This window comes from Nothoprocta perdicaria, unplaced genomic scaffold (assembly GCF_003342845.1).
Source record: "Nothoprocta perdicaria isolate Ctin4 unplaced genomic scaffold, notPer1 scaffold_20, whole genome shotgun sequence".
Lineage (NCBI taxonomy): Eukaryota > Metazoa > Chordata > Aves > Tinamiformes > Tinamidae > Nothoprocta > Nothoprocta perdicaria.
This window is the reverse complement of record NW_020455205.1, coordinates 3,236,809-3,261,884: the sequence shown is the minus strand read 5'-3', so window position 1 is coordinate 3,261,884 and position 25,076 is coordinate 3,236,809.

Here is a 25,076-nt window from a genome sequence, read left to right as displayed (position 1 = left end):
TTTGTGGTCTGCATGCAAGAGAGATGCATGGAAAGGCGGACTCTTCACTTAAATTACCTTTAGATTGTTTAAGAAAATATCCTCTGCTGTAAACTCTAAGATAGAAGTTTTCAGATCACTCTAGAATAAAGCTGTAGGAAATGGAGCTCATAGCTGTTCGTTCACTGGTTTAGTTACCTCATCAAGTATTTTGCACTACTTCTTGTAGGAAATTGTAGATACCATAGGAAAATGCAACATACAGAGATTTCTGTATGTCCTTCACTCCTAAGTTTCCCATCAATGGACTTTGAAAATCCTGTCCCTCTCAGTGACCATTTCCAATCCAGAAGACGTTTTACACGAAGTGCAGGAGTCCAGCCGGGCTCTTCGGGCTTCTAGCAGAGGCCACCGCTAGCCGAGGCTGCTGTGTGCCCGTCTGCTCCCCGCCACACAGGCTGGCAGGGAACAGTCTGTCCAGTCTGTCCAGTCTGCTCCCTGGCCTTTCTTCATAATCTCGAGCAATCAATCAGTAAATAATGACACTGCATCCAGTTCCTTAGAGATCCAAAGAGTGGGAGTCTAATTGTGGCTTTCCTCTTCTGCATGATAGAAAATTTTCCAGGGCTTAAGCTGATCTTGGGTTTGCCATGGGCAAGTGATGTAGCAGCGCGTGGCGGCCTGCGCACTTGGGGGCTTCCTGCTCAGGCTCCCCAGAAATCGAATCGCAGCCCCAGCAGAGCCATTTCTCTTGCATATTTTCTGTATGGCTTTTTTAAGGGTCTTTTTTTTCTGTTCTTGGATTTGCTTAAGCACTGAGAAGCCAAGGGAATGAGATGCCTTCCATGTCTCAGGTTGTGCCCTTTCCCCAAGACATCCTGAGGAAAGATGAGTCTTCCTTGTGTTTATTAGACAACTAAGTGGAACTTATTGACATACAGTGGTTAGAGAAATCTAGAGTGACACAGATCTGTCAGAGGAATTCAGGAATACTCTTCACCACCAAGATTCTGAAATATGTAGCAGAAGTGGACAAATCCCCTCTTAAATTTTGCTCCCAAAAGGCAAATCTACTGGGAAATGTGTTTTTGTTAAAAAGCTGTCCATAGTGAAGATATTTTTTAACTTTTATCTACAGCACTCTCACCACTGCCACTACCATGATCAAATATCCTAGTCTTTCAGGGAGTATGTTCTCAGCAAGTCTGTTAGTTACCTGCAAAATTATTTTTTGCCATTAATATTAAGTTTAAATTTCTAAACATTGATTTAAAATTTATGGCATACTTTTATTAAAGTTTAGTGATATAAAGGAGTTGGTTGCAAAGATGTGCTTTGCACATAAGCCACACTAGAAACTCATTTACTTACAGAATCAAAAGTTAAGTAAAATAAACAGCTTTGCTTTCTACTGACATTTTATAGCCACCTTAAGGGAAAGGTGCGGAGGGGGGTTGTGTTGCCATGTGGGTTTAATTCATGAAATCCACACAAAGTGCTCAAAGGCAATACGGTAGTTGAGCCAACTTTTTCTGTTAAATCACAAAAAGAGAGATTTTTTACCAAATACAGGGGATCAACTGCAGCTGCAAAGAGGAAATTTAGAATTATCATCATACCAGTATCAGAAGGTCCTTTATATTTATAGCTTCATAAAAGTTCACAGCTAGAGTATTTGCTGCCAACTCATAAAAGAACTAATGAAAATTTCTGCAGGTTTTTTTTTGTGGACAGTGGTTTCTTAATCCCCTAAATCCTGATGAATTCTTATATTCAAAACATTTGTAAAAGAGGAGAGAAAAGGACTTTTTGTTGCTTTAATAGGGCAGGTCTCACTTAAACTCATAAGGAGACAAACTGGTAGAGTTTTACTTGGGTGCTATTGCCTTACTCCAGTTGTACCCATTAACACCAAGGAGGCTGTTTGTGACAGTATTTGATGTAAAAGAAAAAAGGTTAGAACAGTGCGTTCCCTTTGTGGAAGTAAACTGCTGTATTGTTTGCATCAACTTTAAAATGTGATTTATAATCATAACATTAAAAAAGTGTAATTAAGCAATAAGTTTCTTTCTGATGAATGGTATTAGACAATAATGAAAACCTTGTGTTTTAATGTACCTCAAAGGCTAGTGTTACTCAATAATTCACAGGTTCACTGAGCTTTTGTGACTAAAAGCAGAAAGGCTTTTTATTTACATTCCTAAATCTTTACGAAAATTATATGAATATTTTCTCTCCAGCTGCTGTGGAAAAGCAGTTCCCAAAAGAAAGGCTGGTGGTAGTAATGAGTTAGGTGAATATTTCTGTAATCTCAGACTGGCCTGAGTTTTGGTGACTTTTTTTGCAGTTACTCTTGTTGACATTCCTACCCCCTTATGTACCGTCACACATACAACGTAAGGCTGTGCTGAATTCTTCATTTCTGCACTACTGCTCTCTCCCTTCTTCCCTGCAGCCTTGTCTGGCTGAAGAGACCTTTCTCAGAAAAAGAATACGCTGGGAAAGTTTCCTGCTTCACCTCCCTACCCATTCCTGAGAGCTGCTTCTGTCGGGACGGGGCCTTCCCAGGCCCGCGAGGGCCGCGCCGTGCCCACGTGCTGCGCCGTGCGCCCGAAGCTGTGGTCCTGTTTGCTGAACTAGGCCACGTTACCGTGCGACTGAGAGGAAGACAAGTGTTCCATATTATCCGTAATTTCCATATAATTGTTTTAATCTTTGTTTTATAATACATGTATAAAAGTGCCCCGAGGGTATCTTTCTGGTTTGTGTTGTAGGTGTCTCATTTAGAGTTCAAGCAGGATGGAAATGTTCAGGTCTGCTTTTTCTTCTTTTCACCTGGAAGGTCCACGAGACCTGCTCCAAAAATAAAATAATTGGCCTTTTGCGCTGCAGACCTGTACCTCCCCGTGTGAGGGCATGCAAGGCTGCATCCCCCATCCATCTCATTTGTGATATATCTAGCACATCAGATGAGGACAACTGACAGCTTTGGCTGGGAAGACGTCTTCCTGACAGCTTCGGAAACACATTGCTATCATGAAGGGATCATTCGCTCCAAGTTAAAAGGAGCCAGGGGTGAGGGTAGCAGGAGCAGATCTGACCTGCTCCTTGCCATAGCTTCTTGTCCTGCAGCTTGGCTGCAAGTTTGTTCAAAGAGGCTGAACAGGTCACCTTACATAAGGAAAATGATGATCTCCAGAACTTCTGGAGGGTCAAGATTTATGAGAAAACACACCCGGGTGTCATATGGAGTTCTTCCCTTGGCATGCTACCTAGATGTTTTATGGCCAGCTAGCGAGAGCTGGGATCAGCTCCCAGTGGCGAGCCGGCTCTGCAGCCTTTGCTCTCTGGCTCCCCAATTCATTTCAGACCATATCTTTGCGTCTGGGCTCTGCCCTATCCACACACCTGGCTCCCACTCACTAGGAAGGAGCACTAGGAAGGGACCTCCCTTGGCAGCATCTGCGCAAAGAGCCTCTTCTCTGCCACACCTTGCCTCCAGTGCAGGTAGGGAATTAATGGGGCACCAACAGGTAGGGTTGAAAGAAGATCCCAGGGCTTTTCTGAGTGTTTCTATAGAAGTCAGGGTGATGCAACTTTTCTGCAGGGTTTAACAAAGCCCTATAGTCCCACTGTAAAGCGTTTATGGGCTGCTTTAAAAACCCGATATAAAAGGTAGTGTGGTGCAGTATCTTTTCATAATGCTCCTAGTCAAGCTGGAGGCAGGGCTGGGGTAGAGGCACTACAACTGGAGCTTCTCTAAGTGCATGTCTGGCATAAAGGAGAAGTATGAAGGCTTCAAATAGTTCTTTCCAAGTTATTTTCAAGTCTAAAATAGGGCCTAGTTTTGAGGGGGAAAACAAGCATCCTGATTTCACCAGATGTTAGTGTTTAGTTCCACGGTCCCTTTAATAAGCCCAGTGAAAAGGCGAAAGTCATATGAATACGTTTTTTGACATTTTGTTTATTAGCATTTTATCTAGGCTAGTAGTAAATGAATAGACTTGTCAGCAGAAACCTCTTGGTGAAGCAAATAAAGAATCTTAATAGGCAGGGAGAATACAACTAACGGCAAATTGCTCACAAAGAGCTCTAATTTATTGGTTTCTTTTTCATGAAGATTCTGTTCTGGATTCTGGCTTTGCCAGAAGAAACAGCTGAATGATGACATGGATTCTCAGAAAGAAACTGTGCTGTCTGGTAGGAAAGGGAAAGACTTGAGGAAAGAGTCTATTTCTTTTAACACTTTCTTCAAAACACTTCATACCACACAGTGAGGAGCTTTCTTAGTTTGACTTGTTGGCTTCAGTGAACTGGCCAAGTCCGCATTTGTGGTACCTGGTTCCTCTTGGAGTGCCTGGCTGCAGGAAGGCCCTAGGTGAGGCTTTCTGTGGGATTTGCTGTGCTCGTGGTGCAGAGCTGCGGGTCCGGGATCTGCAGCTTCGTGGGGCTGCTGCTTCTGGCCATGAGTGTCTGCCCTTGACCCTTGGCTCTCTGGGCTTGCAAGCTGGACTGCGCCTCTTTCAGTACTAGGTGCCCACTTGAGAGCACTCACAAGTGCTAACTGTGACACCCGAATAAGGCTGTGTAATTAGTCAAGGTGTTGCCTCAACTGCATTTCCCACAAATCCACAGGTGGAGGTAGCGACTGTACCTGCCGGATTATTGACCCAGGTAGGCAAGTGCCATGCTGCATTAGAAGGAGCTCTGGCCTCTCTGTCCATGCGAGTCATTACTTGCCAAGATTACTAAAACTTTTCTGACCCAGCCCATTTAGCCTTCAGTTTTATGTTGGTGATATCAGAGAAACTGCTGTGTTTTCAGAAAAGTAATTGCTGAGTGACCTCATGGGGCAGGTTCATCCTTTTATTCTGTCCCTTGCCTTGGACAAGCAAAAAGGAGCTGAAAGTAGTGATGCATCTTTAAAAGCGTGTGAAGCCACACTGGGAAAGGTAGAATAGTAGTGAGTGAAGTAGAATAAGACAGTCAAATAATTTCAGCTAAATAATTTTGTTTCCATGATTAATTAGTTTTCTTTTTTTCAGCGTTGGACTGTTTCTCTGAGCCCTTATCAGTGTCATCTGACCTTGTCAGAACGTAATTCCAAAGTATACCAAAATAAAAGAAGAGAAAAATATGCTGAAGCGTGGAATTCTATGTTATAACATTTTTAATTCAATGATTTATTGGTATTTTAATTTATTATTCTATTTTAAATGTTCCTGGCTTTCAGGAGGAAGGAAGAGGTTAAGGAGAGGTTAAGCCATCTAGAGGTAGTAAGATAGTAAACTAGTTTGATTCTGTAAACTAATTGTATGCTGTTCAGGTCTTTTTTTTCCCTCCAAAACTAAGTTCCTAAAATGAACTCATTATGTAAATCCATGGCAATAACTTGTGTTCCAAGAAAAGCTTGTCAGGCTTTCTGTCCTTTGCTGGAGAAGAGGCAACACTTATAAAACAACTGTCGTAGCAACTAGAGGAATTTTCCTGTAATTTATCCTGTCTTTCACTTTTTCCTTGTCTCAGCCCCTGGTGGAAGAGAGGCAAGAACACAGTTTTAACAAGGCTGGAACTTTATGTAACGTTTCTCAGAACTCTGTGACAATAACCTGTCCCGCACGGGTCATCCCTGCTGTTGCAGTGCCCTGTGCAAGGGCCCCGTGGGCTCTGTACCCACCTCGCCAGGCCCAGCCCCGCTGCTGGGACCTGGCTGCCCTCACCTCCTGCGAGGCCACGCGAACCGGCCCTTCACTCTTTGGGAGATCGGGGGCTTCAGCCCCTTCGTGGGGAGGCGCCTTCCCATCTCTTAACACTCTCTCCTGTGTTAGGCCAAAGGAAGAAACAGAGACAGGACCGCCTTGAAAGGGGCCAAAGAGTTTTCTCAGCTCAGATAAAGCTTCTCCATCGTTCAAGTTGCCAGGAGTGGGTTAAATTTGATGAGAGGCTCTTGCATACCACTTTGAAGGCTGGGTAGCTTGTAAATGTACTCTCTGTGTGTAAAGGACATTAACTTTTAGAAAATTAACATTAAAGGCAGCATTAGTTATCCAAATTACTATCAAGTTAATTCCATACCACTAAATGAATAGGCTGAAACATTTATTTCCTTTCTATATACCAATCTCTAAAGATTCAATTAAAGTATACTTTTATTCCCCCATTCCCTAGTTGTTTCTCTATGAAAGAAAAAGAAAATTTGATTGAAAAACTCAAGATCTTGAGCCCTTTTGCCTGGGCACTTGTGTTTTGCTGTGGAAATATATCAGACTGTTACATTGAAGAAGCTGCTTTCTCAAAGCACTTTTCCTAACATCATTTCATCAGATGGTCTTAATTTTCAGATGGTCTTAATTTTCTGCGTGACGTTATCTTTTCAAGCTGACATGAGACAAGACTGTGATATTTGCATACTCAAGGCAAAACTACAGCTTGGCTGTGTTCCTGCTTGTGTATGGGGGCTTTTTTTTTTTTTTTCCCTCAGGGGAATCTAAGAAACCAGCTCTTCCAAAAAAGATTTCCTTAGCTCTTTAAGTGACTTTATTCTTGGCTTTCTGTCTAGAGAACAATCACGGAACTATTTTAAAAGATACTATAATATGAAGATCAAGTGGTGGTACATAAACTAGGTGTGGTTTCTTTTTCCTGCACACTTGTGAATGCAGTGCAGCTAACCCAGAAGCCTGGCACTTGGTCTGTATCAACAGAACAATCTACTGGATAGCAGGCTTGAGGCAAAATTATTTCCTAAAATACAGTTTTCTGCAAGCAGGAAGGAATGATTTTTACTCGAACTACATAAGAGACAACACAGGGACAGATTATCATTACAGAAAGGGATGGGAGGGGAAGAAAAGCTCTTCTAAGTCATGTCCTGTGCCAGCAAGGCACTAGTTTCATTTAAACTGAATTGCAAGAAGTACCATGATGGGTATCTAGGGGAGAGCTGGGCAAATTCATAGCTTGGTATTGAAAAGTTACTGAATTAACAGTACTTCCTGCTGGCATAGAGCCTTTGGCACGCAGATTTCATATTCTTGTTTCCTGTTTTTCCTTATTCTGACTGTGGTTACTGGAACCAAAATCTAGAGCAGGGCAAAGCCCTGCAGTGTTGTCAGCGCGCACCCCTCGACTGGACGAAGCCCATCTGTGTGCCAATGCCCTCTGTCCCTTTGGTTATGCAGAACTAGTTGGCTTTCTTGGTGAGCTAGATCTCTTGGGCCATTTTAAAGGGGGCTTCAAAATTACTTGCAAGTCCTATTTTGCCTGTATTAACATCTTCTCCAAAATCCTGCCTTAAAAACACAACCCCACGTTGTTTTTCTCCTCCAAGCTTCATAGGCCGTAGTTTTCAGTTCAGTTTGAGTTGGTGCTGTCCGTGGCTGGCACGCGGCACAGCGGAGCAGCGCGGCCAGGCCTTTGGAGAGGAGGCACACGGTGGGTTCCTTAACCTCTTCCACCAAGGCCTGCGCTGAAATGTTTTATGTCTCCACCATCTGCAGTAAGACGTGGAATTAGGGAGAGCTGTAAAATATAAAAACTCGAGACCTGCATATGAGTATTCTTATTAAATTGAAATAAATTATAGTGCTCTGTGAGGGTTTCTCAGCTCCAAAGTAAGATTTGTTTCGAGTCTCTGCCTCCTTCGCTTTGCCGTGCGAGAGGGTGGCAGTGGAGGGAGTCGCGGGGTGGTGCTCCGGCCTTTCATCTTCCGACAGAGAGGGATTTGCAAATGGGGTAGAGGGCGCGCGGGAGGGTTAGTTTAGCTGGTGATGTCAGACGAGCCCCTCTCTAGATCACATACCCAGCACACAGCCGGCCAAAGTGTGGTAACAGGCTGTGGTCTGTCAGTTTAATGAAACATCAAGGGGCATCAGCAGGACCGAGAGAGGTTTTCGGTATCTGCTGCAACACAGTGTAAGGATCGCTCACAGGAAAGGGGAGATGCTTGAAGAAGAGCCCTGGCAGGGCAGGGCAGGGCTCCCACTGCAGAGCGGTGCCCCGAGGTCTGCACTCAGCACGGGTCAGGGTCCTCACGGGGGTGGTTTGTGCAGGTCACTGCCCACCCGTGCCCATGTGCACCCATCCCGTCTCCCTTCGTGGGGCAGGAAAGGGCTGACTGAAGCGCGGCCACTTGGAGCTGCCTGGTAGATTCCCGAGGTGCCCTTGGTGCACTCAGCAGCTTTGTGCTGTGGCTGAAGGGCCCCCTGGGCCTTGTGTGCTGCCAACAGGCTTCCCAGTCTGTGAAAAATGGGAAAATTAGAGAGTTGTTTCAGTTTACAGGCACCTCATGTTCCCCGGCCAGCAGGTCGGCATAGCCATTGTACCTAGATAACGTTATATAAGGGGCTATACATTGTTCACACAGCAAGCTGCTCCTCTAACGTACTCTAAAGCTGTCCAACAGCTTTGCAAGATCAGTGACAATGCAGTGGGAGGGAATTCCAAAAATCTTGACTTTAAACAGGGTTTTCAAAATCTGAGAAATACAGTTTAGTCATTTAGATCATGTGATAGCTTTTCTCTCTTTGGCTATGTGAGTGCATATTTTATTTCAGGTAGTAAGTGTGCCTTCCATCAAGCCTTTCTAATTACTCATTTAGAGATAATTTTTGTCCTGAATATATTCCGTGTGTAGGTTTTGTGGGCGACTGCAGCAAGAGTAGAAAATTTAGCCACAGCTAATTGCAGATGTTTTAGAGCAAATGTTGATTAAAAATGTTTTACAAACTTAATTAAGGTTGTGTTAGGCTACTAAATAAGAACACAGTGTGTTGCCTGTGTGTTGTTTCTATGGCCTGCATACATCTCAGCGTGCACCAGTGATGGCCTCGCCTGTGTGTAGGTCAAGCTGACCGCGCACGTAAGACGGCAGTGTATGATTTACATCAGGTGGGAATTTGCACTTACAACTGTGTTTTTCAAAGTGGAAGATGTTGTCATATTCATATATGCAAAGACCTGTAAATCTTTGTTTCATTTCTCTTAAGGCTGTTCGAGAATTTTCTTTCTTTTCTCTCAATATGACCGCAAACACAGAGCGATTTGAGTGCTTTATCAGTATCATAACTATTCCTTGAGAAGGCTCCCCACATCTTGAAGTCTATAGCTGGGGAAAATAAATCCATAGTTCGAATATCAATTTTTCTTTTAACCTATTTGTAGATGATTTATTGTAGTGGAAAGTCAGATGATGATAAGATAATGCTGTTTAGAGGTCATTAAAGAGTTTTGAGGAAGTTTCTACAAAGGTACTGTTCTTACATTGTCAGTACGATAAGAAAACTAACAATTTATGTCAAAGTTTGCAAAATGTGTTTGTCTGATAAACAGTCTGCTCAGGGGACATCAATCATACTTCCTTCCCAGAGTATATTGTATTTTTCATGAAGTGAACTTTAGTGACTCTGCACATCCATGTGTTTGATATTGCAGCATCTTAAGCTAGCTTGCTGCATGGCGGGCTGTAAAGGAGCGTGTACCAGGGTGCCTCATTCCTACCAGCCACGCATCACCAGGAGCTTTTGCTTCTGCGTGAGCCAGTAATTACACAAACTTCTTTAGCCAGGTTGGAACATGATTAACGTGGTCTTCATTTCTGGATCTTAGAGTGTTTCTTCTCCTGCAAGAAAGATGTTTCTGTAACATAAAAATTCAGTATGGAAGATGATGAGAAGCAAGTTGCTAGATGCAGCTGATTTATAGAAGAGTCCTCTGTAGAGGCATTCTGCATCAATTTCTTAAAGACTCATATTTGGCTGAAAACAACTAAAAATACAAACTGTATGATCTACTTTCTCAGTGTTTTTCTTAACATGCATTTTCAGCTTATTACAGAATAAATCACTTCTCAATTGCCTTGAGCTGAAACAATACATCTGAGCTTGGGTTAAAAGCCTGTAAGTGCTTCTGTACTTCAACAAAGTGAAATCAGGTTACATTAATAGAAGTATTAATTAATTCACCCTCATTTATTCAGTGGAATTAGTATTATTGAAAAGTCTTTACCATCTTTAAGTACGGTTAAAGAGTGCGCAGCTTCAGTGGCAGTGTTTCATCTGTAACACCTAGTGATGTGTCAGATAGTGTAGAAAATTATTGTCCAATTTGGAAACCTGAGACATTACTGGGAAATGCTGTGGGGTGCGTTATAATGAAAATACCAATCCACATTAGGCATGGTTGCCATAAGCAAAAATCTTAATATCTTGGCCAAACCTACTTAAGGTTCATGTAATAAACTCACATTCCTAATTTTATTAGGGATGTGCCAAGTTAAGCACTTTGCTGGCCTTTGGACAGATTTATAGCTTGACTTCTGCTGAATTAGTGGTGACTGACAAGAGGACATTGTTTTATAGGATGCTATTTAAATAAAAACCTGCAGGGTATTTCTGTAATGTTGTCACTTCAAGTCCAAACTGGAAAAAAAGAAATGTGTATTAAGGAGGAATCTTCATTAGCTTTCAGGAGTTTAATCTAAGGCTGTCAAAAGCTTCCTTAAAAGGTAAGACATTTTAATGCACAGGGACAAGCCTCGTCTTTGTTCCAGGTTTTAGTATGAAAACAATCTGTTGGACTTATTAGAAATTGGAAAAACAAAATCCTCTTCCCTTTTACTTGTCAAAGGGAAAGATTGTGTGCAAAGAACAAAGTGTGATCCTCTTTCCCGGGGAATGTCAGGCCGGTGATTGTTAGCCATTTTGCTCCGTAACTTTTTATTATGCATATATCACTAGTTCCTAGCCGTCTATGTCATCTTCTGTTTATTCACAGGCTATCCCAAGCCAACAAACATGCTGACTTTTTCATACATAAAGCAGCGTGGTTGTAAATTAGAAAAATTGTTCTTCCTTTAAAATACTAACTTGGTTGGTGGAATGATCTTTTCTTTAAAAAAAAAAAGGGCTTCTTCCAGCTTTAAAATTAGACTCTGTGTAACCGTTGTGACTCAGAGCAAAATATTGACCCAAATACCTATTACATTAATCTGACCCTTCAGTCCTCCCTTGTCATATATTTGGCAGGACTTTTAAGTTTATGGGGAGGATCTGAATCTTCCAGATCAGCATGAGAGCAAGCAAGTAGGACACTTGTATTGCTACACGTAATTCACTTAGCCTTATCTGTGGTCACAAATTTGTATATCTGAATTGAAAATCCATTTGTAAAAGAAAGAGAAGTTTACCTGTCTCACTGAGTGACTGAGAGGCAGAAGGAATTGATATTACTAATACATTTCGATGTTTCATAACTGCTATCTGACCAATAAAAAGTCTTACTTTTTGTAGTAAAATGATGAAATAAGTGTGAAGTGAGTACAATTAGCAGTTAGATTTTTTTTTTTAGTGTATAATCAAAACCATATGATATAAGGAAACTGCTTCACTGGAGATAATGACAAAAGGCAGGGATCAGAGTTTGGGTTTATCAAGAATACATACAGTTACATATGAAAGATTACACAATAGATTTGCTTTAGGGAAAGAGATATTGTACATACTGATTAAAGTCTACATAAATCAAATATTGGAAATATGCCAGTCATTCCTAGCAGTGCCACTAATGCAATAGATCTCAGCTACGTCTCACTGATTTTCTTAAGCTTTTTGGTAGCTATTACATACTCTCACCCCATCATCTGCTCAATTCAACTAGGGTAAGGTGTGAGACTGAAATAATGAGAATTCAGCGACAAAATCAGAATGGGAGTCCTGGCTAGTAGAGGAGCAGCAGAGGAATAACTGATGTCAATGCAGTTTAAATTCAGGCAGAGAATTTATTGGACTGTGTCTCACCTGTTTAAATGTGAGGTTAGTATGACAAAGAGTTTCCCTCGCACTTTATTTCATCATCATTATGTGTTATTTATGTAGCACCATCACTGCACCACCAGTGCATGGTACTTTACCAAGAGGGTTCAATTAAAAGGTTCCACCTGGAGTTGATAAATTTAATAACAGAGGGAATTATAGAGCTTGGTTCACCAAAAGGTTGACATATGCACCAGGACATACGGGTGATTCCCCCAAAACTGGCCATTGGTGGAACCATTATGGTTTTACGTCAGTATTTAAAAAGGTGATATGAGAAGAGGCCTAAAGACCTGTTTATTAGTGTAGCAGTCACAGTAAATGGTAACTGGGTTAAAAAGCTATTTAAAATTGTTTTTATTGATAAATCATCATCTTCATAAAGCATCACTGTGCATGTTTTATCAGCAGCTGGACTACAGAAAGTAATGGACAAAGAACTTCTTAGTTTTTTTTATGTGGATTTTGTGTGGGGGGGTTTACATTTGTTTTGTACTGTTGCTGAATTTCTAAAAACGCTGATGCCCAAACACCAGTATCAAGTATAATTTAAATATCAAACAAACCGACTGTTGAGGGCAGCAATTAATAGATAAGGTGTTATCTGTTTGATCTGTGCATCCTTATCCTTCTCCTCGTTCAATCAATGGTAATGTTTAATTGGGAGCAAGATTGCATGCTAATGTAAATATTTTCTAATCTGCCCATGATATATGTGTCAGGAGGCCTGTGCGGGTCTAAGTCAGACCTCGGTGACGTGGCCCTGGGTGTGCTCCTTGGGGCTCGTGCCGGAGGCCGCAGGGTCCGTGTTGGCGACGTAGCCGCCCTTCCCTCTGTGGCTGGGGTGTTTTGTGCTGCTTTGTTTGTGTGCCAGTTAATGTATTCCATTGGCAGAGGCACCTCGCTCCTCAGGTTCGGAGCTGCCAATTCTGCTCTAATTAATAAGCATTAAACTAAACTCCCAGCCTCACAAATCCTTCCCTGACAACTTCACACCCTATTAAACCCTAACTTTCATGCACCTTAAAAATACTTCTTTCCACAATTCAGTACTTTTCTTTATGGATATATACAGCACTATTACTACAGTCTACCATAAAGCTGCTTACTCTAAGAAATCTGGATTTCTCCCTAAAAGGAGCTCAGAAACATGCAGAAGCAGAGGTTCAAATTAAAACAATAAAAAAAATATTATCCTTTAAACATAGGCACATGTGCCTATATAACTGAAACCTGTGCAAGCAGTTGGGTACATGCCATATAATTGTTCCGTCTCGCAAGCTGAATGTATATTTGCACCCTGCGACCACCACTGCTTCTAAAATGTTGACCTCATGCTCTTCATGTTCCACACTTCCATAAGCTTCTTCCTGTTGACACTGAGAAAGCTGCATCTTGCTCGTCGGATATGGAAGAGCTGCATGGATTATACAGCACTGAAGGCTGGACTGCAAAGCTCAGTCACAAGCTGGGCGACAACCAGATCCAGGCCCTGCTGGAGCTAATCAGTCTTTCCACTGATTGCAGGAGGAGCTGGATCAGGGTGAGTGGGAGAGGGGAGGAGACAGGAATCAAGGACAGAAAGGAGGGCGCCCCCTCCAAAATTTTATATAAATGTCAGTAAGCAATTCAAAGCACTTACTCTTAAATGCTGCCTAACTCCCCAAGATCCCTAAAATCAATAGAAATCAAATTTTGGCACAAAGGCTTCCATCTGGGTTTGGAAGCTGCCAGCTCGAGGGAAAGCTGTGGGAGGCCTGTCCGGAGAGGCGTGGGGCATTCCCTGCCCGCGCATTTCAGCCGTGCCTCGGCTCCAGGGACTCCCATTTAAAGTACATTTACAGCTTGGGAGCAGGGAGCGGAAGCGAATGGCAAAGCATTAGGCTCTGACTCCTCATGCCTCTCCTTTTACCTTTCCCTTTGGGCTTCCCAGCTTCCTGCATCTACCAGGGGAAAGCTAAGGCCCAGCACTGACACGTTATGGCTTGTTCTGCCAGGAGCCCTATTTCTAGGCACTGCAAAGCCCAGATTTGGTACTGAGGAGTCTGATGATGGGCCTGTAGCATCTAACCCATCGGAGTTATCTGGGTGCTGCAGGGAATTTTTGCTGAACACAGACAAAAGCAGGTAGCTGTGAGAGAAATCGCACACGCTCGCCGCCCGCTTTGCTTGCAGACAGCAGCAGGCTGCTGTTTGGGTTTATTTGCTCCCAAGTCCGGGCTTGCTCTTTGACTCTGAAGGGCTACCCTGTCTTTCACCAGTTTTCTTGCAAAACAAAGGGTTGATAAAGGCTCTCTTTTGATCCCCATTTTATTTCTGAGGGCCACTTTTGATCTTTATTTCACTCTCAGGCCTTCATTTTTGTAGGATATATTAAATGTGGTTTTCATTTGGATTCAAACTTCAGTTTCTTTTGATAAACATACCCTCCTTGCACATTTTTTGAAGTACTTTTGTTTCCCAAACAGGTAGATGGCCTAGCTTCGCACAGTCTATTAGCCTCCCACTTCTTCCATCTGTCCCATTACATTTGGTTTTTTTTCCCTGCAGTCCGAAGACACTCTCGTGCAAGTGATGTCACCTCTAATCCTATTTTTCATTTGTTTCATGGATATTGCTAACCACTCTTTAAGTAAAAATACAACATGACTCTAGTATGCTAAGGAGCTCCACAGATAACCGTATAATTTCAAAATGATACTGATTTTGTTTATACGCAACATAATCTTTTACAGTCCTTAGTCTTTATTTGAGGCATTGCAAAGTGGATTTTTATGAAAGGTATTATAAAGGACTCCTTGTTTCTTCATAACAGATTTGAACGTTAACTGATCAGAGTTCAGATAAATAGTCTTTACTCTCCATTAAAATATTAAAAAGCCTTTGGTAGGAAACTGGCATAAAGATCCTTCATTCTTGTTTAATGAACACTTGTTGGCAAGTATAACACTTTAATAGCTTTGCAGAATGAATTTTGTGTGAGCATCCTCCATTTCCCTGTCAGACACTTGTCCAGGTGCTGGGAATTTATTGGGGGAAGCATATTTTTACTCATTAGTTCTGTATTTGATTACAGAACAGTAAAATATGAACCACCGAGTCCCCGAGGCATAGCTGTGTACATTGAGATTAGTAATTGCATGTCATCATGTTTTCCATTGGAATTTATACGGACAGATAGGATAGGTGCTCCTTAAGTAGGTTTAAAAGCAAAGCAAATTTATATTTAATCTTTTTCGCAGGCGTATTTTCCCTAATGGAGTAAAGGTTAGGCTAGATGATACATTTTAAATATGGTTTTAATTTATTTTTCTCTCTTTTTTTCTTTCCTTTCTTAAAGTACAAGGTTTTCTTTGTGACAAACTACAAGAAATATATTGCAGCTGAGAAATTTTACTCTGTATGCGCTAATACAAACGGAAGGAAAGAAATGTGGTGTTGTCAGCAATGGGTGTGTATGAATATATGTTTATACACAATATATAGACAATGTTTTTATTTTTAACCAACCTTATAATGCTGTAGGCATGAATGAAAATCATGCAGTAGTTCTAAGGACAAATTTTATTTGAACTGAGTTAGAGGCTGCTCTTTTTTTTTTTTTGGCTTTGGTATGCTCGTGTTTCAAGAACAGCTAAAATGCCATTTAGAGTTTTGGACGTTTAAAAAAAAAATCCAACAAACGATATTACTGTATTGAAAGGTGAACTTCTTTTGGATCACATTGAAGGGTTAAATAATACCAGACATGTCATGCTCCCCTGTATAAAAATGCTCATAAATGCATTTTCCAAAACTGAATCTAATGAGGTACTTAATAGTCACAAAACTGGCACATTTGATAATTAATGTTCCTTACTGGCTTTTTGCTGATGCAGGATACTTTGCACAGAGAGAAATGTTAACTCAACATGTACTTGACCCATCAGCTGTTTGGAAACTTCCCCTTTTCTGGTGTGAAAAACCTGCGTGCGGCTGCCGGCGAGAGGCCTTCGTTAGCGCAGCTCCGCCTGAGCGCCGCAGCGGCGAGAGGGGCTGCTTTATCGGGCACATGCATCGGTACAAGCCAGGCAGTAGCATGGTTGCTTTCAAATGGGGAGCCAATTATTGTGCCCCACTGGCACACGCAGAAATATTGCCCTTTTCATTCAGTGCATGAATCGGTGTCGAGCTGAGCTCCCAGCCTGGCACCACGAGCAGTAGCTGTACGTTTTGTGCTGCCTAAGCGTGACACGGCCTAAAGTCTAACTTGCTTGAACTTGCTTTGGTCCAAACTAGGCACATCTGCTGCTATTGCTGTGTACTTGTTTGAACAGAGAATAAGAATATCACAGAATTGGTGCAAAAACGGAGAGCGATATTTGTATGCGTGTGTCTGTCTGAAGTGGGAATTGAGAAGGCCGTATCTTACCAGTGTTGGCAAAACGCAGCCCAAGTAAATGGGATATTCAGGTTTGAAATATAGTTCTTGACAATCGGTAGTAAATACTTAACACTATGATTATTTTTTTAGATCACAGTCATGTTCTATGGCACTAGTAGTAGACTATTTCTTTGCTAGTAAATTCCTGCTGTTTTTGCAGTACACGTATTGAATATGGTACATGTTGCAGAGCTGAGATTCAGAGGATTTGAGGGAGACAGAAATGTTGAAGGGTAATTGGAGCCACACAGGGAGAGCGGAGGAGGGATCAGAGTAGCAAAAGGAGGCTCAGAGAGGATTGTAGAGGCTCTGGGGAAGCTGAAAGTGGATCAAGACAGGACAAATGGAGGTAGAAAGGATCAAAATGCCAAGGAGAAGGAAAAGAGAGGATTGGAGCCATGGAGGAGTTCAGAAAAAAAGTATCTGATCAGACAGGATCAGACCAATTTTGTACTAGCTGACATAAGGTCAGAGGAGCAGGAAATAAAGAGAGCTGAAAGAGGTATTTGCATCATACATATATGGAGAAAGAAATACAGAAGAGCAGCAAAAGAAAGGGAGCCAAATGAGAAGAATAAATATTAGAGCCACATGAGGGATACATGAGGAGTCAAAGCAGTATCAGGAGAGCTGAGGGAGGATCAGGGCGGAATTATCTGAAGAACTACCAGGAAAGCCAGGAATGGGTCAGAGAAGCTTATGGAGATTTGGTCAAAGTGGCCAGAGGGGCAGAATGATACGGCATGTTAGCCTGTTCCTCAGGATAGCACAATTAGCTCATAAGCCCCTATTGAGCATCTCAAAGGGTAGCAGTAGCAAGAATATTAGTATGTTGTTATATGGCAGATTTGATGCATTAGCAGAAGCAAGACTCTTACCTAATTCATCTCTTGAGAGGATTTGTCTTCTTGGATGTGGTCCTGGTTGTTACTCCAGAATCGAGCAGTAATTTCTCAGGACAGCTGCAATCATAAGGCACGACCAAAGGATTTCAGGCAGCTTGCTTTCTGAGCATCCCGGCGGCTGCAGCCTTACACAAGGCCCTTGGCGTTATTTTAACAATTTATCTAAAAGATAAACTGAAGTCTTGAGGCATTCAGGTCTCCCGTGGAAGTCCTCATGCAGATGAATTTTAACAAAGACCATTCTTAATGGAATACTGGTTGCTGTGGTCTACAGTAGCACAGGACTACACCCCAGCCTTGGTAGGGCAGAGGTGCTTCTGCCGACTCTGGCTTTTCTACAGGCTTCCTCACTAAGGCACGATGGTGGTTTCTTGGAGGATAGTCAACTGGTGTGGAGTAGCTCATTATGGCATAATCCCTTGCCCTTGCGGATGGCATGGGATTGAGTCCTGCCAGTGCAGAGCAGAGGGCCCTTCCCAAGGCCCTGTGCATCCTGCGTGCACGCACCCTCATTTTGTCTTACTCATCTCCACTTGAAACCAAACTGCATGGCAACAATTATCACTTCAGGTAGTAACTGAGGTTCTCATTTGTGAAAGGAATGCTACTTCTCGAGTCCCTTTTGGTTTTGTTTCGCCAGAGGGTTGTTGCAGATGGTATTGAACTCATAAGAATCATTTGAGCATTATTCCAGTTTGAAGCATGCTATAAATGGATAACCTTGTTTTCCTAAGAAAAAAGGAACTATGAATAACTGCAGCTTTAAATGCAATGATTCTCCTCTTTCCTCCTCCCTCCAACTCTAAAAACATGTATTCAGACTCTTACTTTAAAGTCAAGGCAATGTGCTGATTGACTGTACTGACATAATTGTGTTAATGACAAGACACTGAGGCTACATTGTTGGATATGTCGCTTATCATCACTATTTGTTTAGCTCTGTTCTGCCAAGCTTGAGTTATGCTTCTTATACATTGCGGTTTCAGTCAGTCATTTAAAGTGCTTCAGTGTTGAAATAACATTTTTTACAAGTCTTCTAACAGTAGTTCAAGAAAAGGAATTCTTCCAGAACATCATTAAACAGGGTTCAAAGTTTGTCCTTACTGAAAGGCTCAAAGTTTGAGCACTTAGAAAATGAATTCTTTGATCAGTAAAATGATTAGTGAAAGTACTTTTTCTCCTCTCTTTTTCTTATACACGAATCCTTTTTTCACTCAAGTTAATACCAATAATACATTTTAATCTACAAAATACCGCTTCTCTTACCATCTCAAGCGAGCTCCTGCAGGTACCAACTCAAACTGTTGAGATATCCTTCTGTTATTTAATGGAAAATAATATGACTGGAATGCAGGCATCTTTTGGCTATTCATTATTATCATGAGTCACCAAGATGCTGGATTGTATTTTCTTTAAAATTATGTTTCACAGAGTAGCTATGAATCTCCTTGCAGTCCTTCAGTGGATGTTTGAAGTGAATGTAGTTCAAATAACAGCAGTGTTTAAGCAACACCATGATCATGGGAAGTATCGAAAATTTAGATTAAATTTCATGTTGGTGTTCTCATTCCATTGTAAGAGCAGGAGCATCCTTAAAAGGTGACCATTAAATAAATAAGAACAATTAAAAGACATACAAAGAATGTTCCTGCTCAGGAGTGGAGGCCGTGCCGTGGCTGTAATTAAGCCAAGTTATGTGGGAATGCAATTCTGTCTGATTGGGAGGCATAAAGCCATTTCTACCATCCTCATAAATTCACCTCCGGAGTGGGTGATTCAGAATCAGCTCATTTGCCTTTTTTTTTTTTTTTTTTTTTGGCAAACCAAGGTAGGAGATATAAAAGTTTGTAACCTGGATAGGAAAACTTGGATTCAGACCTGCAGCTGCTGGAACTTAAAGTTACATCCACTTCTTATGCTTCTCAGCATCCAGAAGTGGTTGTTGTAGAGCCCTTCTGCCTTGGAAAGAGTCGTACTGCCAGGCAAACCTGAAGTACTAAAAAGACTGGGCAAACTTTGTCAATACTGATTTATATCCTGAAGGGCTGGTTCTAAAAGGGACCCATGATAACTATAATTTTCATGTTGTTTCTGAAGAATCACAGAGTCAGTGATCTGAGTATAATTAAAAAACTTACAAATTCAGTGAAAATATAGGCTTTCTTAGGAATGACTAGGAAAAATAGGTTCTACCTTGCAGTCCTTTCCAGTAATTGGGGTGCCTGCATACTGCTTCAATATGAATAATTAATAATAATAGATATTATCATGGTCCTAAATGTCATGAACATAGTGTCAGATAATAACAAAAATATCCTAACATCGTTATGGGTCACTGCTGTCATAAGCAGGAGGCAAAAATTTGCATATTTGATGGGACGGATGGGAGTCCACATTCACTTCAGCTGTCACTGACTGGGACGCAGCCATTTATGATGCAGAGTGTTTGGATGCTCAAACTAACTTGCTAATATTTGAAAACTCATTACAGTTAACTTGCACAAAATAAAATATTACTAATACTGGGTCAATGTTTATGCTCATCATCTGACAGTTTTATTTTCTTACTTTTGTGGAATGTGTTGGCCATGTGTGTTCGTACAACCATGTCAGGTTGTTCTGCAGAATTGCTAGGCTAGAATTGCTAGGATCAGCCTAGAGACCATGTGTTCATTCCCATTCTATGGTAATACTGTTGTTAATGTCCTGTTGTTCAAAGAAGCCAGTAGGTTAGAACTGTCGCACTGCAGAAATTTGAAAGGCTACTGTAGTGTCTTCTGTAAGTTGTTATGAGTAGGAGTAGACTTCCATTACAAATTTAAAATACTGTCTTTAACTTGAGTTGACCCAGGGAAGAGTTACCTATAGTGCCTCTAGTGTTGGCTTAGCCTTCTGTGAGGGTACGAGATAGCTGCCAAGTGACAAAGAGAATCTTCATTGCGGGGAAACATCGGGGAGCATTGGACATGAGCAGGAGGGGCAGCTCTTGGCGTGGCTGCTAATTCACAGGTGCTCTGCAGCCCCTCCGTGAGATACCAAAGATCTGAAAGATCAGGACGATGAATTATCAGATCAATGGGATAACCAATGCATCTCAATCTGTTGTATGTGACATAGACACAACCTCTTATGTTCATTTTCATATATTTTGTCATGTGACTTGTTTGCAGATCATGAAACTTAAAATGTTAAAAATATAGGCCCATGCTCTGTCTCTGGAAGCAGCCAGTTAACAGAGTGTAGGTGGGATACAATTGCTTCTCTAACGAGAACTGGTTACCCTTCTGGACTGTTGGTTTTATTGTGTGTAAATGTGGGCTTTGGCCCTGCAAACACAAATGTCTAATTCCATGTGTATGAGCAGCTCTGTTGAAGTCTGTGGGACCACTGGTAGTCATAAAATTAAGTCTCTGGTAAGTGTTTCCAGGCTCAGAGACTTAGACTGGGAAAAAAAGGCCCTAAGAGCAGATTCCCTTTTCTTGGCCTTTCATAAAATCTTCCTGTGTGAAATCTGCTCATCCCCACAACCTAATTCTGTATTTTCTCCTCATTTAGATGGATTGCTTTTGGCTTTGTTTGTTTTAAAGGTGGAAGCTCTTTAAACCTTGGTAGTTATTTACTTTGGGTTCAGTGTCCCTCATGCAGGAACCACAGATGTATTTTTGCCTTGGAAAATATGAATTTATTTTTCAATCTGGGACTAAAGGTTCATGTCAAAGATGAAAGAAAAATAATTATTTGTAAGTCATATTAAACATTGGGCATTAAAAAGGAAATTGGAACATGTCATGTCAAATATCTTGAGAGGGGGAGAGAGAGAGAGGAGGAGAGAAACGGAGGGAGGGAGTTGAGAGGCACATTCCTTGAAGTAACTAGAAAGAGTCTCCTGGTGAAATGGAGGCGTCCTGGGGATCACCGACTTTAATTAAGTAGAAATGATCAAGGCACCGGGGTACTTCCGGGGGATTAATGACCGACTGGGAGACTTGATGGCCTCGGGCAAAGCTGTAGGCCATTAACCCCAGCCAATCCTTCGTTTTTCAGGAAATGCCCTGTGCCAAGGTCATTTTTGCTATTATAACTAAAGATGAATCTTTTTCATAGTCTCATGAGAGTCATGGAGTCCATGATTTTTCTGTTGTTTTCTTTTCTCTTCTAGCTTTTGACATATGGGGACGTTTTCATAAGCTTGGCTGCTCTGTAGAGAGAGATACACTTCTGGTCCAAATTTTAGCAAAATTAGTAGCTGAGCCGACCACCAGCACATGAGCCAAGTGAGCATCGAGGGGTTAGTTAGTACCCCCAAAGTGTAAGAAGGTTCAGGCTGTTGGATTTACAAACTTGATCTCAATGACAAAATCACCGCCAATAGAAGTTATGTCTGTGAAACTGTCCGGGGTGTTTGTGGATGCCGGGTGTTTGCAGCACCCTGTGGCAACATTTTGGAGGTGGGGATGTGGCGTTTCTCTGCCCTCCCTCCCTTCGCGAGGAGCAATCGCGGCAGGTGTCAAGACGGCCCTTCTCCAGCGCCACGGGTTTCAGCGGGTGCTGGCAGCAAAGAGGCTTTTGTGGCCCCATCGTCTGCCGTTTGCTGCTCCCCAGGGCGCTTGCTGGGTTCCCCGTGCCCTGCCCGGGGCTTCCCTCGTGTTGTCTTTGGAGATAACAGCAAAGGCAAACATTGCCAGCCATCAAAACCAGTTTGGAGAAGCAAGGTAGCATCAATGTCCTGCCCACACAGAGTCCCCATGTTGCTGGGATCTGGAGGAAGATAAAACATGGTTAGTAGAAGATACCTGGCCATTGGTCAGTGGTTATTAGAAGATACCTGGCTGTTGTGACAATCTTGAAGAAACACACGTGTCTGGAAAATCCGGGCACTGCTGCGGGGTTCCCAGGCCTCAGTGCCGGGATCTTGTTTTTCCACCAGCAGATTCTTACTGAGCTGGGCACTTTAAGGTTGTAAAGCCCTGGGAGGTGAGCCAGCCAGCTAAGCAGACCCCCCCTTGCCCCCGTTTACTGGAAAAGCATCTTAGAAACAACTGCTAAAAATAGAATTGTTGATTAAAAATAATTTAAACTAAAAAGCTTTTAAGCAATAGATCAAGCTCTTTAGCTTTATGAGCTAAAGGTAATTAGAAGCTGTCCGCTTAATACTCTTGACACAGAATACTGTTGCAGCCACCTATAATTTTATTGCTTATCTACAGAGGTCAGAAGCAAGGAACATACACTGTGTCTAGTTTAAACACTTCTGCCTCGGCCACTGTTCCTATGCCATCTTATCTTGAATAACTCATGCCCAAATCAATTCATAATATTTTGCTTGTTACACTTGGAGACATTATCACCTCCAAAGCTTGCCATACTAGTAGCTTGGGAAACTGGAGCCAACCTTCTGCGCGAGATACATTTGTCCTCAGCTCAGAAAGCAGCTTAGCTGGAGGAGAGCCAGCCCGGCCCGTTCAGAGTCTGCCCGGGGACAGATGCCTCCTCGTACCTGCCCAGAGCCGCCCAGCCTCTCCATGTCCCTGTGTCCCCTGCATTTGTCCCTCACTGAACAGACACGGCCCCTTTCAGGGAGGCAGAGGCCACCCAGACAGATTCACTCTCCTCCACTATTTGTCTCTTACCCTCTTGTATACAACATCTGTCAGCCCTTATATATATGCTTCTATTTCTCCTTAGTATCCCATACCCTTCTGTAAGAGCAGGCACGACTCTGGTGACTAGAAGAAGGATTTGGATGCAGTGATGGCAGGCCACAGGGCCTAGCAGCCTACTTGTTTTGGAAATTAATGGCGACTTCACAGCTGGTCGATCTCTGGATCTTCTTGGGTAACGGGTTAGATGCATGCTGGCCTTTGAGTGAATGATACCTGACTACTGGCAGGGAAGGAAGAATGATGAGCCCTATTGCCGTGCCTGCCATTTTTCTGGCTTCAAGAGACGGGGAAGGCTGCTCGAGGCAGCAGAGCCTGCGCGCTGCCTAGGGCGCGTGTCCTGGCGTGAGTTCTGCTGCTGGTCGGGCGGTCAGCGCGGGTGGGCGCTGCCATCCCCGGCCCCACTGCACATCAGGTGAGCTCTGTTTCCCAGGTCAGGGCTGAGAATGGAAGACGGTGTTTCCTTATCCAGAGAGGCAGTGGATAAATAGGTGCTCCCACTGTATTTGAGGGATAGGACAAGTACCTGCATTATCAGGAATCAAATAATTGGATAAAATAAGTGCCAGAGCAGTTGTGATTTTAAGGCCTCCCTAGTCTAAGAAGACTCACAAATGCTTCTACAGCTGGAATAAAACTCTCTTTGGACCAAAAGGGGCAGTGCCCCGTGTGAGCAGCACCACTACCCAACACTTCGTGAGAGGGAAACTGAAGAATAACTTCTCCACTGGCAACTGCAGGGGGGAGTTTTAGGTATGCAGAATGTAATTACCAGACCTGGATTTTGCCCAGGTCACTGTGATTAATTTAACACTCATATTCTTGTAAAGGTTGCCGTGGATTTTTTTTTAATGATCAGAAGTGGCTAGGAGTGGACCTTGGCTTTCCATTTCACCCACAAGAAATAAATGTGAAATATCAAGAGAGGCAGGTTTGTTATTTGATTTGCATCCCACCGCCGTTGATGTGGAATTGGCTTTATAAACTATTTGAATAAAAAAATATTCTTTGATCGGAATTTCATTTTTAAGAAATTTTTGTGCTTTAAAATATATATTTATGACATCAGGGTTATTGTAGGCATTATGCTTTAGAGACATCATTTCGGTGGAAAGTTAGTGTTTTCACAGTCACTACATCTTAATATTAATATGAGCTATAACTGTAGTAACATATGCATGGTCTGTGGTTATAAATAGCAGTATGTGTAACATTAGCTGTGTTTTTGAATCACCTTGTTCTGACTGGCTCCATAATAGTCCCCACATCTCAGCATCAGTAGTATTTTCTTTTCCATGTATTTCTTATTGATAAATTGATGGAAAAGAGCATAATTTAGAGTTTCCCCACCACTGGCATCAGTCAAAATGAGTCCCTTCAGACTAATGTTGTCGAAGCAAAGGACTGATGAACGCTATCAGAATGGAAGTTTCTCCTCCCAGAGCAATTGACTTCCACTTTACTGGGTGGACTGACTCCTGCCGACGTCAGTGACATTGGAAATCCCACAGCGAAGTTTCCTGCAACCAAAACTCTGACCCCACAAACGACCTTTGGGCTTGAATGGGCTACTAAGGATCAGAGGTTCCTCTAACAGATACATACATTAATTCACCCATACCCCTTCTGCGTGGTCTTTTCAGAGAAACATCATAGAAATGCTCTGAAGCACGTCTTACAATTTAGAATAAAAAGCAGACTGCAGCCTTTTCTCTTTAATATTCCAATGAGATTTGATAGCTTAACCAGAGATGTAGTACAAAAGCATTTATGGTTCATGTTATATTAATACAGTGGCCTGATTATCAAAAACCATTTCTCTTGGTTATCTTGCCCAGGATGAACTGAGCTGCTATAAGTCAGACTGGCTGACCGTACACAGTATGTTCCCTGTTTACGATAACAGCATTTCTAATGTAAAAGGGCTTTTGTAAAATTATTTTCCTTTAAAAGTGGGATTTATTATAAATACACGCAGCCAGAACTGCTTTTCTGTGTGCAGGGGGAAAACATAAAGAAACTAAACACGCCAAATGTCAGCAACCTTTCCCGACTCTGTTTTCTAATGGACAGTTTTACTCATGGTCGGACGTAGGGGTCTGAATTTTGAAACAGATGCGCTGTTTACTTCACCCTTGGCAGAGACACAATAAGCTGCCTGCTTTTCTTCTCTGTTTTGTTTTGATTTGTTTTCTCTTTTAGTGATGTGCCTCATGGCTCCTTTTTTATTGTAATGATACTGTATTATATACCACAGCATTTCCCTATGGAGTAAAGTCATTGTTTCAAAGTTCTTTGT